The following is a 15,307-nucleotide window of genomic DNA, read 5'->3' on the forward strand; positions in this document are numbered from 1 at the left end:
AATATCCTGAGCCTGGCTGATCACAGGCACTAACACTTTATCCTTTATGTCATGAGTGAAAGTGGAAATGTTAGCGTGAGGAAAGATTTACTGTTCAATTACAGTCGCAAAGCAAAAGCTCAGCTGCACAGGAGAAACAAAGTGAGACCTCCGGGACAGAGACAGAGAGAGAGAGAGAGAGAGAGAGAGAGAGAGAGAGACTCCCTGCTGGATTCACACAATGCCGATAACACTGAGGGGGCGAGCCAACATTCACAAATACAGCACAGAGAACAGGAAGTGCAGCAATCAGTCTGGAGCTCGCTGGCTCTGTATTACACAACGCACAAGTTATTTATATATACATATATATACATACGTACACACACACACGCACGCGATATATGTGTGTGTGTGTGTGCGTGTGTGTATATATATATATATATATATATATATATATATATATATATATATATATATGCACACACACACACACACACACACACACGCATATACATATATACATAGACAGAGAAAGAAGGGCTTAATGAAGTGTTTCTCTTAATTAGCTTAATTTGCTGTTTAAGTAATAAAGCACTCCATGTTGTGCTGTTATGGAAAACTAATCAACGATGGAGTGTGAAGTCATCAAGGCTCACCCTAACCATTTGTTGTGTTTTTCTTTCTTTTGTTATTGGAACCACGGAGAACACTATTACAAAGAGGGTTCTGTGATGTGATTGGTTATGTAAGGAATAAACCCCTCGGTGTGACGCTGTTAAAGGAAAATTATCAACGTTATGAAGCTGAGTTACTGTTACCAACCTAACATCACGTCCTGAAGTGTTTTATTCCTGTTAAAACACAGCAATTTGAGAACGATTACAATTTTTTTATCCATTTATAGTTACATTTAATGTTGTGTAACATCTGCAAAACAAATTTTATAGCAGCTATAAAGAGTCGTCGTTTCCTCATAAGCCTCTCTATTTATTCTGTCTTGAAGTTAATAAGATGCAGCATCAAAGCGTAATCTTTCTGTCCTGAAGATGTCGGAAAACTTAAAGTTCCAGCTTCCGAAGCTGACACTGGAGACTCCTTCCATAAATGTTACATAAATGTCTCCTTGCAGAAAACTTAAACACCATATCATCAAATTTTCAGCCTTTATGAAGGTGTCCTGATTAAATGGAAGGAAAACACAATAAGGCAATATGTATGTTAATGTATTCATGTATATGTTCATGCTGAAATTTCAATTTTCTCTTTCAGTACCTCGACATGATGTGTGGTTTGCTCGATGTCCATGGTGATGAAATATAAACGCCTTCATGCTGTCAAACCTGCGGCTGTAACATTACCTCATTTCCTGAGTAAACTTAGAAACAGGAAATAATTCTGAAATAGCTTATATCCAACATTACAGCTGTGTAAGTGCAATATAACAATCAATTTCGTATCTTGAAATGCATCGCTGCTTCAATCAGCTGCACTGCTGGCTTTCCCAAATATGAGGGAGGAAAGCAAAGTTAATAGAGAGAGAAGACCGTTTCAAGGGAGGCGAGAAGAAGTGAATTTGTTTCTCCAGTGTAATTTCTTTAACAATAATTGCATCACAATGAAATTTAAAATGCTAACCAGACATGTGGAAAACTGAAAAAAAATAAGAATGCTAACAATGGGATGTTTTTCAGTAACAGCATTTCACATTCCCAATAAGTCCCATAGCTAATAATCATTGCGATTTTGTATTATTTTATAATATGTGTGTATTTTTCTTGCACTGAAAGACTGGAAATCTTCAGCATGGACTGAATGAGCTTGAACAGGACGCACTGAATTCACTGACTCAACTGATCTGCTGAATGAGAGAGGAGCAAATCTAGGTCATTACCCAAACTGATTCAAAAACTAACCGGCTCAAAGAGAGAGGAGCGAATCTCAGTCATGACTGAATGATTCACAGATTCATAAACTAACCTGCTCAAAGAGAGAGGAGCGAATCTCAGTCATGACTGAATGATTCACAGATTCAAACACTAACCTGCTCAAAGAGAGAGGAGTGAATCACAGTCATGACTGAATGATTCACTGATTCAAACACTAACCTGCTCAGAGAGAGAGGAGTGAATCACAGTCATGACTGAATGATTCACTGATTCAAACACTAACCTGCTCAGAGAGAGAGGAGCGAATCTCAGTCATGACTGAATGATTCACTGATTCAAACACTAATCTCAGTGAATCTCAGTGAATCCCGGGCATCAATGAATGATTCACTGATTCAAACACTAACCTGCTCAGAGAGAGAGGAGTGAATCTCAGTCATGACTGAATGATTCACTGATTCAAACACTAACCTGCTCAGAGAGAGAGGAGCGAATCTCAGTCATGACTGAATGATTCACCGATTCAAACACTAACCTGCTCAAAGAGAGAGGAGCGAATCTCAGTCATCACTGAATGATTCACTGATTCAAACACTAACCTGCTCAGAGAGAGAGGAGCGAATCTCAGTCATCACTGAATGATTCACTGATTCAAACACTAACCTGCTCAGAGAGAGAAGAGCGAATCTCAGTCATCACTGAATGATTCACTGATTCAAACACTAACCTGCTCAGAGAGAGAGGAGCGAATCTCAGTCATCACTGAATGATTCACTGATTCAAACACTAACCTGCTCAGAGAGAGAGGAGCGAATCTCAGTCATCACTGAATGATTCACTGATTCATAAACTAACCTGCTCAGAGAGAGAGAGAATCTCAGTCATCACTGAATGATTCACTGATTCAAACACTAACCTGCTCAGAGAGAGAGGAGCGAATCTCAGTCATCACTGAATGATTCACTGATTCATAAACTAACCTGCTCAGAGAGAGAGAATCTCAGTCATCACTGAATGATTCACTGATTCAAACACTAACCCACTGAATGAAAGAAGAAACTCTTGGTCATAGCAGATTGACTCCCTGAATCAAACACTGCTTGACTTAATAAAGGAGGAGTGAATCTCAGTCATGACCAAACGATTCTGCGATTCAAACACTGATTCACTGAGTGACAAAGAAGCAATTCTCAGTCCTAACAGATTGATTCTCCAATTCAAACAGTGTTCGAATTAATGAAGTATGACCAAATGACTCACTGATTCAAACACTAAACAACATGACCAACAGTGAGAGAAGAATATGGAGAGAGAAGATAATAGTGAAAGGGTATATTTGGGGAACATGGTGATTTAGAGAGAAGAGGGAAAGTTGGTAGGTGTGAAATGTTATTACAGTCTCAATAATAATAATAATAATAATGATAATAATAATAATAATAATAATAATGTTATTATATCTTTTTTAAAGAGGCCTGGGATCTCCAGCAGCGTACACTGAATATATTTGTCATATATATTTTGTGTTAATTCATTTTTAGATGACTGATATGTATAGAATGTATTTATTTATTTATTTATTTGTTTGTTTGTTTGTTTGTTTGTTTGTTTATTTATTAACTTTCTTATTTTATTTTATTTCTTATTCATTTAAAGAGGGGCACAGGATCTCCAGAAGTGACCGAATATAATAGAAAAAAAATGTTTTTTAATTCATTTTTAGAAAACCAACACCATATGTTTGATTGACTGATTGTTTGTTTGTTCATTTATTCATTTGTTTTTTTATTATTTTTAATTATTTATTAATCATTTATTTAAAGAGGGCCCAGTGCAGACACAGTGTAATATTTAGTTATATTTGGGGAAAATAAAAAAAATAAATAATAATAATAATAATAATAATAATACCACCATGTATATATTTTATTTAGTTTGAAATTATTTTTATTATAGTTTTTTAAAAATGAATTAAAAAACATTTTTTTTTTTCTATTATATTCGGTCACTTCTGGAGATCCTGTTCCCCTCTTTTAATTAATTTGGTAATTAACGATTACCATATGTACATTTGTTTGTTTGTTTGTTTGTTCATTTTATTTTATTTCATTTAATTTATTCATTTATTTTAGTTCATTATTTATTTAAAGACGGCCGACGAGCTCCAGAAGTATAGACCTGGTATAATATTTAGTAATATTGTGTGTTAATTCATTTTTACACAATTAATACCATATATAAATGGTTAAAAATATATTATTTTTAAGAAGGCCTAGAATCTCCAAAAGTGCAGACTGAATATAATTGTAAGTAAGTTGTTTTTAGAAAACCAGTACCATTTCTTTTTCTTTCTTTCTTTCTTTCTTTCTTTCTGTGACTATTAACACCATGTATAGATGGATGGAAATGTGAATAATTGCATGTATTTATTTATCAGATCACATTTTTATCCTGTATTCATTTAGACTTCACTCGTCTGACGTTTATTCCCTGATGAAGGCGCAGTGTGTGTTCTGAGACTGAGACGGTTCAAACGAGTCGAAACTGACGAAGCTTTTCTTCACACACCACTGGCTTCCCTCAGGACAGAAACACTGTGTGTCTTTGTGTGTGTGTGTGTGTGCGTGTGTGTGTGTGTGTGTGTGTGTGTGTGTCTAGCAGATTGCTTATTTAGAAGTTTGCTCCTCACTTTCACATTCTGTAACATGGACTCAGTGGCGTGAAGACATCTCATGTCTCGCAGTCCCTCTGTAGAAGAAACGTTTAATCCTTCAGCTCTGAGACGTCTACAGTCTCACATCGCCGCTCTCTCTCTCTCTCTCTCTCTCTCTCTCTCTCTCTCTCTCTCTCTGTCTCTCTGTGTCTCTCTCTCTCTCCTCCCTCTAGGCCGCTTAGCTACGAGCTAAAACTCTCCACGCCTGAGCTGCTTTACGATAGCGCCGTTTTCTTCAGCTCGCCCTGATATACTGCGCTTTCTGTTTTTTTTATTTACTGTTTTTCTTTCAATATTACATCCTGCTAGTCCTTAATCCTAGTTCTGTTATAATAAACATTTACAGATAGCTTTCGATTCCTCATGCATGCAGTTCTTAACTGTAGTATCTTGTCCAATGTTTTTTTTTTCCTTCTCATTTTCTTTCATTTTAGCCAAATACTAAATTATTGGCACCCTCCTTGAAAATGAGCATAAAAGCAAATGTATAACAATTACAGCATGCAATTAGTGAAATTTGATCTTAAACATACAATAAATGAGCAGTGATTAATATCGTTTATATTACCATGATATTTGTTTAAACAGGAAGTGCCTTTTTTCCCTAGAAAATCTAATTTCTAAACAGGTTAGAGACATGATTCATTTATTTCCACATGTGGTTTTTACACGTGATTAGTTTGTTTTCACATGTGATTCTTCCATATGATTGATTCATTTATTTTCACATAATTCTTCCACATGACTCATTTAGTTCCACAAGTGATTCTTCCAATTGATTCTTTTTTTATGAGATCCTGGTAGATGAGTCAATTATTTTTACGTGCAATTCTTCCACGTGACTCATTTAGTCCCACGTGTGATTCTTCCAATTGATTCTTTATGAGATCCTGCTAGATGCAATTCTTCTACATGATTCATTTAATTTGAAACATGATTCTTCCACATGATTCATTCAATTTCACATGTGATTCTTCCACATGATTCATTTATGTCTATAGAGTCATTTTTGCCATTTTGCATTCTCTTGAAGGATGCCAGTAATTCTGGAGTTAACTCTGATCCAGCCATACCTCCTCTACACTCCATATCTGAATTCTCGCTATGACCCATGGCTAGCGATTGCTAACGTCACCACGGCTCCATTTTTCCCCTCTTCATACGTATGATGCAGTTTATTGGTTCACAACATGTCCGTTGTGATTTGCAGCTTTGCCATGAGCAAGATCTCTAATATCCTCATAAATGTCAGCACACACACCAAGTTTAGAACGGTTTTCCTGCGGCACCGAGTCCTGATGAGATGAAGATGACATTTGGCGATGCAGATGGCCTCGCTTAAGTGGGCATTAATGATGAGACTCATTTGCTTATTGTAGCGTTGTCTAAAACACATTGTCTCAAGGCAAGCTGAGGCACAGCTAACTGATCAATCATAACGCCATTTTAGCTTAACATTACAAACTGTTTTCCTAGTGGTGGAGTACAGCTCAGACACAAACAATCCACTAACCAATTATCAAATCTACTTGGTCAGAAGGTGTTGATTAATTTTCTAAAACAGCAGCTCTGACCTTAGCGCAGGTTTACGTTAATGCGCTCGTTCTAATGCGTTATCGTTAACAGCTCATTCACAGGGATTTGTACAACTGATGCTCCACAGAACAGATTAAAAAATGGGTGTACTGAGTTTATTCAACATTTATGGAAGGAGTCTCCAGTGTCAGAGATAAAGCTGTAACGTTACGTTTTCCTGCATCTTTTTTTTTTCAGATATATACCAAGCAACATTAAGAAAACAGTGAAGCAAAAAAAGCTCATCCCCCTTTTTTTTATTTTAACCAACCAAACAGAGCACAATCCCACAATCCCAATCACATTCTCAGATTCTGTTGGCTCACAGTTCTGATGCTCGTCAATTCACAGGTCAAAAGGATCAGAAATTATAAACACTACGATGAATACGCAGGTTCTCTGGGATAAAAAAGTATAATATGTCATTCTTTTTTTAGATGAATAAAACCTGTTAGTGTTGGCAAATCACTGTGGTATAAGAGCATGTAATAACGCACTATGGGATGTGCTGTTATTGGAAAATAATCAACTTGTGCATGCTAACAGTAACCCTGCTACCTTCACACCAGCCTGTTGTTGATTATTTTCCTTACACAATGAGAGTACACACCATGAAATCTCTCTAAGATCGCCCTGATTAATGATTTAATTATTGCGCTGCACAGTATGAGTATGTTAATGATGTAATACAATGCAATATTTGCATCTAACCTACAGAATATTTCTATCTAACTGGAGGCACATAGCGGATTTATTTTTGAGCAAAATTCACTCTGAGAGTCCAGCATGCTAACAAGCAAGATAAACTTCTGCAGCCTGGCTCGATCACCCGAGGCCGTTTCTTTTTTTCCGTCCCAGGGCAAACCGTGTCTACAGTGACTGATGGACCAGCCTTGCTTACTTGCACTCAATTCTCCTTGGACGCTGCAGCCACTTTCGCTGTAACACTATATTAAAAAGGACATCAAAAACGAATAGTTAACACAGTAAAAAGGCATCCCATAATCCCTGCAGCTTATCCCGGTGCTCCTGCTCCTGAGCTCGGACATTTATTTATGGAAAAAATCCACCTTTTTTCATGGATGGCTGTCTTCTCTTCTCGTCTGTGTAGCTTGTATGAAGATGCCAAAAGATATGGCCTTGGGAGCTGACAAGCAGCGGGACGTAATAATAAATAAGTGTCAGAAGCCTTCGTCGGCAGAAAGACACATTATCCGTCAGGGTTTGTGTGGCGCTGATGAGAGCTAAGAGGTTTTCCCGGTCCCTCTCTCTCCCTCTCTCTCTCTCTCCCTCTATCTCTCTGTGTGTGTAAAGAACATAAGAGACAAGAGCTCGAGCAGGAATTACAGAATATTTCCCCTCTGACTTCCACCAACCCCTCCGAGTGATCACACCCCCTCTGAGAGCGACCGTATAGACCGTGTTCTTTGACAGAAGTGTCATGTATTTTGTGATACAGACGATTTTTAGAACTAGAAGTCTAGAACAGGGCGCCTGGAGCAGTGCAGCGAGAGCTAAAAATAATGCTCGTCTGAGGAAAAGGTGATCAGGGCGTCACAGAGATATATTTTTACTACACTGGGAGTCTGAAGGAGCTTGTACGTCGATATGGTGCTAGTGAGAACGTCTGGAGTTGTCCAATGTAAAAGAGTGGGTTCTTGAGTGAAAAATAAGTCGCAGTCAGAAAGAAAGCATCCAGTGTGTCTCAGAATATGGAGACTGGAAGCTGGCAGAAGTATCTGAATAGGAATTATGTTTATTTGAATAATTTACACTTCACATTATATAAAAATCTTTCGTTTTATGGTTTTACCAGTGTTCTGAACTTGCTAGGGGTGAGATTTCATTTTATTACATTATTAAACATATCATTTGAAATTATGGGTTACGGTTTTGAGACACAAAAAAAAAGAAAAAAAAATCAGAGCCCTTTAAAAAGTACAGATCTTACAGGCCAAAGTTGAAGCATTCCCAGTATTCCCAGGAAAAAGTAAACGCTTCCAAAACTCCATATTAGAAGAAGATCTAGAACCCAACAGTTCTAATATTTCAGGTTCTCCCTCCAGGTAAACCATATCTACTTAAAACCCCCTCGCTAGATGGGTTCTTTATTACAGGGAACCCCAAGTAGAACTCCTTTAGCAAGTCAAGAGCCATTAATGATCCAAAGAACCACTGAGGAACCGTTTTCTACTATTGCAAAGTAAAAATAAAAGGATAAAAAAATGGCTTTAATCAATCTTGCCATCTAATTTAGCAAATATAAATTTTGATGTCCACCCTCCATACAGCTCACTGTGTAGGTCTACAATTATTGACTGTTGCACTGCACAAAGTATTGGCGCCCCTCTAGCACATCCATCAATGGAAAAGGAGCACCACTGAACAGATATGATTTAATTTAAGGTGTAATAAAGTGCAGCAAATGTTTAACAAATTGTTTATTACAACAACAACAACTACAACAACAACAACAACAATACTACTGTGGCTGATTTCACAGCATTAAACATAACTCTAAATGGACCAAAATTATGACATGTGAGTCTTTAATAAGTAAAACTGTTAGCAGTGGTTGTATAAGAGGAATAAAACACACTGTGCTCATGCTGTTATAGGAAAATAATCATCTTTAGACTGGTAATAGTGACTCCACTTCATCACACCACCCCGGCGTTCATTATTTTCCTATAACAGCATTACATGAAGTGTTTTATTCCTTAAATAGTTTGTTTTTAGAGCAAGACCACCTGTGTATGGTTTGTGATGACTACACTAAGCTCTACTTCCAAAAAAAAAAAAATAGTGAACACTTTTTCATCTGCTGATGCACAGCACTTCTCCATTCTAACATGCAACAACAAAGAAAATTTCATCTTATTCCTTACATTTGAAGTCGGCCTTCAGAGAGCACCGCTCTTGTTAAATTGCACCAATTTTGGGCTGAGTGCTTGCATTATTAATAACGTCCGACCATTAGTAGCTCCACATCTCCAAGAGAGTGGATTCCACATTCAAACACGGCTCCTCCGAACACAGAGTGTATCCGACTGCTTGTTTCCCCTGCTTATTCATCATTATTATTATTATTATTATTATTATTGTTGAGGCTATTGTTCATTTCCCCATCAGACAGCAGCCTCATTGTTGCTAATCTGTGTCACATATTACACTTTATTACACGCTTTCATTCCATTACTTTTTTATGGCTTTACGCTTCTATTAATGCCGACATTAAAGCATATTAAAATAACGTCTCTGTGCAGCAGTTAGATTTATATCCTCTTGTTTTATCTATCCCGTATCCCACCCAGGCTTTGCCAAGATAACCCACTCTACTGTAGAATTAGCCGCTCTTTTCTTTTCCAACGCAGAACATGAGCTCCAGAAATAATTTGCAGAAATTGGCCAGCCGTTCAGCGGGATCCTGACATCGCTAGACAAAAGCTCTGGCTCGCTTTCGCGCTGTTCTCTTATCTGCCCATGTACGATGATCGGGATTAGTCACAATGCTGACTTCACCCCGTCTCCATTAACAGTCACCCACGGCTTTGCCCTATCAATCCGACGTGCTTTGTGTTTCATGAGATGTTGTAACACATTGCAGTGTTGCCAAGATGCGCACAAAAATCAGCTCAACTGACAGCGAAGTGCAGCATCATGGATTGTAGTCTATTTTTTTTTTTAATAAAAATAGGAATTTTTGTTAATGTTTATTAAGTGTCTCTAATACCTGTGTATCCTAATAGTTGCACAAATTCTATTATACAAGTGACTATAATGTAAATATGAATATGGGTTTTGACTGTTACAAGCTCGGATACTGACTGCAGTTTTGTATTAGCCTTCTCATCTACGAGTGCTCCAGTCCTGCAGGTGGAGCTGTGGTCTTGGAAATGCCTCGTTTGTAACAACTATTCGCACAGTTAGCTTGTGTAGCGTGTTCACATGTCATGAAATTCATTCAGCTACATGACGTGTGTATGGCACGGCGAGCGAAGCCTCCGCACTTCGTTCGTTTTGTCCACAATTACGTCATATAGATTGTCGTCTTGCAATGAAGTATGCTAACATCTTTAGACTTTTTATACGTCAAGCTGCTCGTGTACTGAAGTCGATATACACTTGTATTTACATAAAATATGCTTCTGTAATTCATCTGTTACAGCACATTAAATCCTTACTAGTTACAATAAAGTTTATAGTTTAGTTTATGCTAAACTTCACAGGCAAATGATATTAGCTGTAATACTAATAAAATGTTAGCAATGAGCAACACAAGAATTTCCCTCATGGGATCAATAAGGTCTATCTATCTATCTATCTATCTATCTATCTATCTCTATCTACAGAAAAAAAGAAGAGTCAGTCATTCTAAAAACAAAAATGGGGACAAGTTTCATGTGTAAAGATAAGCTGCTTTCACAATTGTTCAACAAAGTGTTAACTGCTTACAAATTTGGTAAAATCTGCTTGTCACGTGACAGGAAAAGGGTGGTGAATATTACGCAAATATTATGTAAACGAGTGGCTGCAATCAGACAAGGCTTTACAAAGGGGAAGACTTTTAATTAAAAAAAAAAAAAAAGAAAAAAAAAACTACATAAACCAAAGTATCATTCATCATTTTACTGTCATCTATAATGTCATCTATACTGTATTTTGGGTGAGCCTTAGCTGCGTTTCATTACCTTCTCTGAGAAAGGCACAAGCACCACATCTTCAAATTTATCCAAAATAAGGAACATTTAAAGATGGCTGACCTTCCACATGGGTCTGATTTTATTTGGCACAAATGCAACCCAATAGCTATACATTATTTGGATTGAACAGATAATGTGCTCTAAACAGATATGAATAGGAGGTACATTAATCGTTTTGTTTTTAATAAAAGGTTCACAGGGCATCTGGTTGGGGCTACAGGTGTACGTTGGGACTACGATCCACAACAATCACACGGGAGTGAGCAAATGGTCAGATATGAAGCTTGTGGAAAAAAAGAAAGACCACGCTCATTAACGTGAAAGTAGAGTTTTCATTCATTCATCCTTAGGAACTGCCTGGTCAGGGTCACGCTGGTTTAAATTAGACTACGTGTTTGTTTGTATTTTGAATAACAGAACCAAATGAAGTTGTTATATAAATATATATAAATTTAAAAAATGCTCTGTGGTAAACCCTTCCAGTTTAGGCCACACCCACTTTTGGTTTAAATGCAAATACAGATACAGATAGTGTATCATTGCGTTACACCCCTAATAGGCAGCCTCCTGCTTCATGAAACCCATTTTGCGTCCATGATAACGACGTCCACGTGCTCGGCGAATCAGTCATCTCCATATCAAGCACATTACTTTATGACCTTGTTCAGGTCAGGACAGAAAACAGCCGTGAGGATGCTCAGGTTGGAAAATGTGATTGTAAGTCACTGTGATGAGCGTAATGCACGGCTGCGTGTGAATAAATAGCCTTCGGTCCGGGAGCGCGATACGTCTTCATTTCCTGACGTAAATAAGGCGCTGCTTGATGGCTGAAGTGAAACTCATTCTTGTTTTTGCCTTTAAGCCAATATTCATCTGCTTTCATCTGCTCTCTTATTAATATCTGTGTGTGTGTGTGTGTGTGTGTGTGTGTGTGTGTAGGTGGTGTCAAGGACACACTGCATTGCTTAGAGTCTGTGCTGCGTGTCCTAGTTGCCTATACAATGAGCTCCACATAAATGACACACATGAAGGACGACTAGTTTGTTTTTTATGTCACTCTTAAAGGGATCGTTGGGCCAAAAAAATAAAACACACTTTCTCATGTAACTCACATAGAGCTACAAGGCTAAAGTAGCTAACAATTATTTAAATTTATCATCACCAGATTAGCACGCTGCTTTGCGGAGTTGTTCATTGCTCAAAACAAACAAAAAGAAATAGTTTGGTGTCAGTCTGCCCCAGTATCAGACTCAGGTAAAGGGGCGTGGCCTAATGTTTGAAGACCAGCCAATGATCTGTCTGGTTTGGGTGAGTCTGTCCCCACTGTAGCATCAGGTTCCTCTTCTTGACTGAAAGGAGAGGAACTCGACATGGTCTTCTGCTGTTGCAGCTCATCCACCTCAAGTTTAGAGATGTTCTGAGATGCTTTTCTGCTCATCACGGTTGTACTGAGTGCTTATTGGAGTTACTGTCAGCTCTGACCTCTCATCAACAAGGCGCTTCTGGTCACAGAACTGCCACTCACTGGATTTTTTATTTTTTTTCACTGCTTTCTGTGTAGAGGCTGTTGCTGTGTGAAAATCCCAGGAGATCAGCAGTTTCTGAAATACTCAAACTGACCAGTCTGACACCAGCAAAGTCACTGAGATCACATTTTCCCCACGCTGATGGCTGATGTGAACATGAAGTGAAGCTCTTGACCTGTATCCGCATGATTTGATGCATTGCGCTGTTGATTAGCTGACTGGATAATTGCATGAATGAGCAATAAAGTGGTTGATGAGTGTATGTGTGCATTTAATTTTTAAGCTTTTCCGAGAGGGATGAAAGCAAATAACACTTAACTGCACCATATCTATTTATCGATTGATTTATTTCTAGGTACTTTTGGGCAGAGGGGATATTTGGAATTTATTGTGCTTTATTCATTGTATGTATTTGTTTGTTATTTGTGGCCAAACTATGACTTTTATGTATCCATACATTCCAGAGTTTCTGTTTTTCTTTTCTTTTTTCAGCATGCTCCTGTCAAGCAAATCAACACCGACTCTCAGAGACAAGATGGAGAACATCTTACCAGATAAGAACAAAATGTGCTGTCACAGTCGCTGTAGCGTGAGGATGAGAGTTCTCGTCTGTTCCCTGGAAGAGACACAGAAAGAAATAAAACTTTTAGAGCCAGAAAAAAAAGTTAGTTTAGCTGAAAAGCAGCAGGAGAGCAGTACAGGTTTCAACACATGCTTTACTGGGTGTTAAGGATTTAAACAATCTCATCAATGAACAGCCACGCATTTCCGAAACACAATCAAAGAAATAAGGAAGGGTTTTATCGTTCTCTTTCATTACTTTTGTTACATTCACTCATGCGTGAGATTCTCTCTAGACGTTTAACACACCCAAGTCTCACCACAGACCTAAAGAACTTTCCAGCATACATATGTTAATTAAAGAGACACCAAAATAGATCAAAATAGCAGCGCCGGCGCCGGTTTTCAGGTCGAAGACCAGCAGACAATCTCGGGAGACATGCTCCTGTGTTCTTTGGTTACATTTTACAAATTTACAGGGACAGAGAGGAGGAGAGGTGTGATACTGGAATTCATATTTCAGAACAGTACTGTGAACAGTTTTGGGGCGTTCTGGTGTCCTAAATGTCAGCAGAACCACAATTATGTCAGTTTTATTGTTTGATTTCCAGAGCAGCACTTGTGTACTGAGAACTAACAGTTTCCTTTTAAAGCACTTCTCTATAAAACTGCGTAAGGTTCAAAATCATATTTCAAATTTTTAATTTTTTTTAATAAAATGATCATCATCATTCTGCCACGCTTTGATTTACATTTCCATCAATTATAGTAACAGATCTCAGCTTTTTTTCAGGTTTACAAAGCAAAGGAGCAGGAGATCAGCGTAATTAACACCTGCTCCCTGAATATAGTCCCGGCCTGTATCTTTATTATTTCACATTATTATTTGACATTATTATTTCAGCTGGACGTCCGTTTGGTTTCCAGAATGTCACACGTATGGGATATGGGAAAAGTCGTTCCCCTAATCAAAGCCACACAATGTGACAAAGCAGCCCAAAAGCATCAACAGGGGGCGGAGCCGACTCTGGAATAGTGAAGTGGGCGGGGCTTGGGGAGGAAATACAATTGAGGAACATTTATGCAAATGAGGATCAAAGAAAAGCAGCATGTTCTGGTGACTAAATTCTAACGAATGTGGGTAAAAATAAAAAAATGATATAACCAAATAAATTCAGCACAAAAATAGGTCTGTTACATTTATTTCAGATAATGAGCTCAATTCATGATTTTTTATAAATATTTGGAAAAAAAATTATATTTAAGCAAATATTTAGTTAAGATACCAAAACATGAGCTATCTGTTTGTCATAAAGGAGATAAACAGGAGTAACTAGCATTGTATTCCCTTCATACCTGCTGACACGGCCTTCATAAAGCTGGAGAAATGAATGGTTTAATCTAATCTAGTTAGTCTAAAAATATCCCAATTAGAGTTTAATTAAAAATCCATGCAAACTGTAAACTATTTTATTAAGTCGACTGTGATCTGTTGTAAGTTTGGTACAAACTGAGCCATTTCTTTCTAAAACCGGTTGCTTAGAACTTTCGGACCACCAGGGGGCACCACGATTTTTATACTAGACATGCAAAAAAGCACAGTTTTTAATACTTTTTAATCATTTGGTGAAATGGTTTATGTATCAGGCAGTTTCAGGACGCCATATTGTGATGTGAAAAGAATAGAAACTGCAATTTAGGTATATAATCTTAAAAAGATCATGAAGTGATGATCATTTCTTGAAAAAAACAAGAAAACAGAATCCAGAACAGACCCAAAACTCCAGTAAGAAGTTAATGCTAATTAACTGGATTTGTCTGTTTTCTTGTTTCTGCCTGATTGGGAAAATAGCTAGCTAGTATCTTGAGTTAGCTAGTATCTAGTACCTTGTTTGGTTGTTTGTATTTTATTATTTATTAATAAATAATATTAATAACCTCATCCAAGGGTCCCTGAGAATGCTAAGTTGTCACATGGTTGTACCTTAAATGTTCAGAAACGCCCCTGTGTATAAATATGGACAAATGATGGTCATGTCATTAAGTTTAACTGGAATTGTGTTGCACTTTTTTTTTGTACAAACATGTACAAGCACAAGCAAAAGAAGAGAGAAAACTAACAAGGAATTCAAAATGGAGTCCCAATATTCTGTTCATTCTCCATTTTTCAAATTGCTATGACACCACATATTTCATTCTGACAACTACACGTCCGCTCCTGACACGTCGCTTTAATTGTTATTGTTTTTTGATTTACAGACACCTGATATTGATGTAATTAGTGCATCATATGTTATTGTCAGTTCAGTTAGTAAAAGCTCGGTGAATGCTGACATCTTCTTTAAGACACAATCGTCTTTG

At 37.6% G+C, this 15,307-nt stretch overlaps 1 protein-coding gene across 2 annotated transcripts in view; it reads right to left on the reverse strand.

Moving 5' to 3' along the window:
* The window catches only part of lingo2 (leucine rich repeat and Ig domain containing 2), a 267,172-nt gene that overhangs the window by 200,756 nt on the left and 51,109 nt on the right, over nucleotides 1–15,307 (reverse strand). For both annotated transcript variants that reach the window (XR_008301987.1, XM_026947401.3), the window contains exon 2: nucleotides 12,937–13,001. The gene's annotated coding sequence lies outside the window, so the exon portion shown is untranslated. The remainder of the gene's footprint in view (nucleotides 1–12,936; nucleotides 13,002–15,307) is intronic.

Source organism: Pangasianodon hypophthalmus, chromosome 7, assembly GCF_027358585.1.
Source record: "Pangasianodon hypophthalmus isolate fPanHyp1 chromosome 7, fPanHyp1.pri, whole genome shotgun sequence".
In the NCBI taxonomy this organism is placed as follows: Eukaryota; Metazoa; Chordata; class Actinopteri; order Siluriformes; family Pangasiidae; genus Pangasianodon; species Pangasianodon hypophthalmus.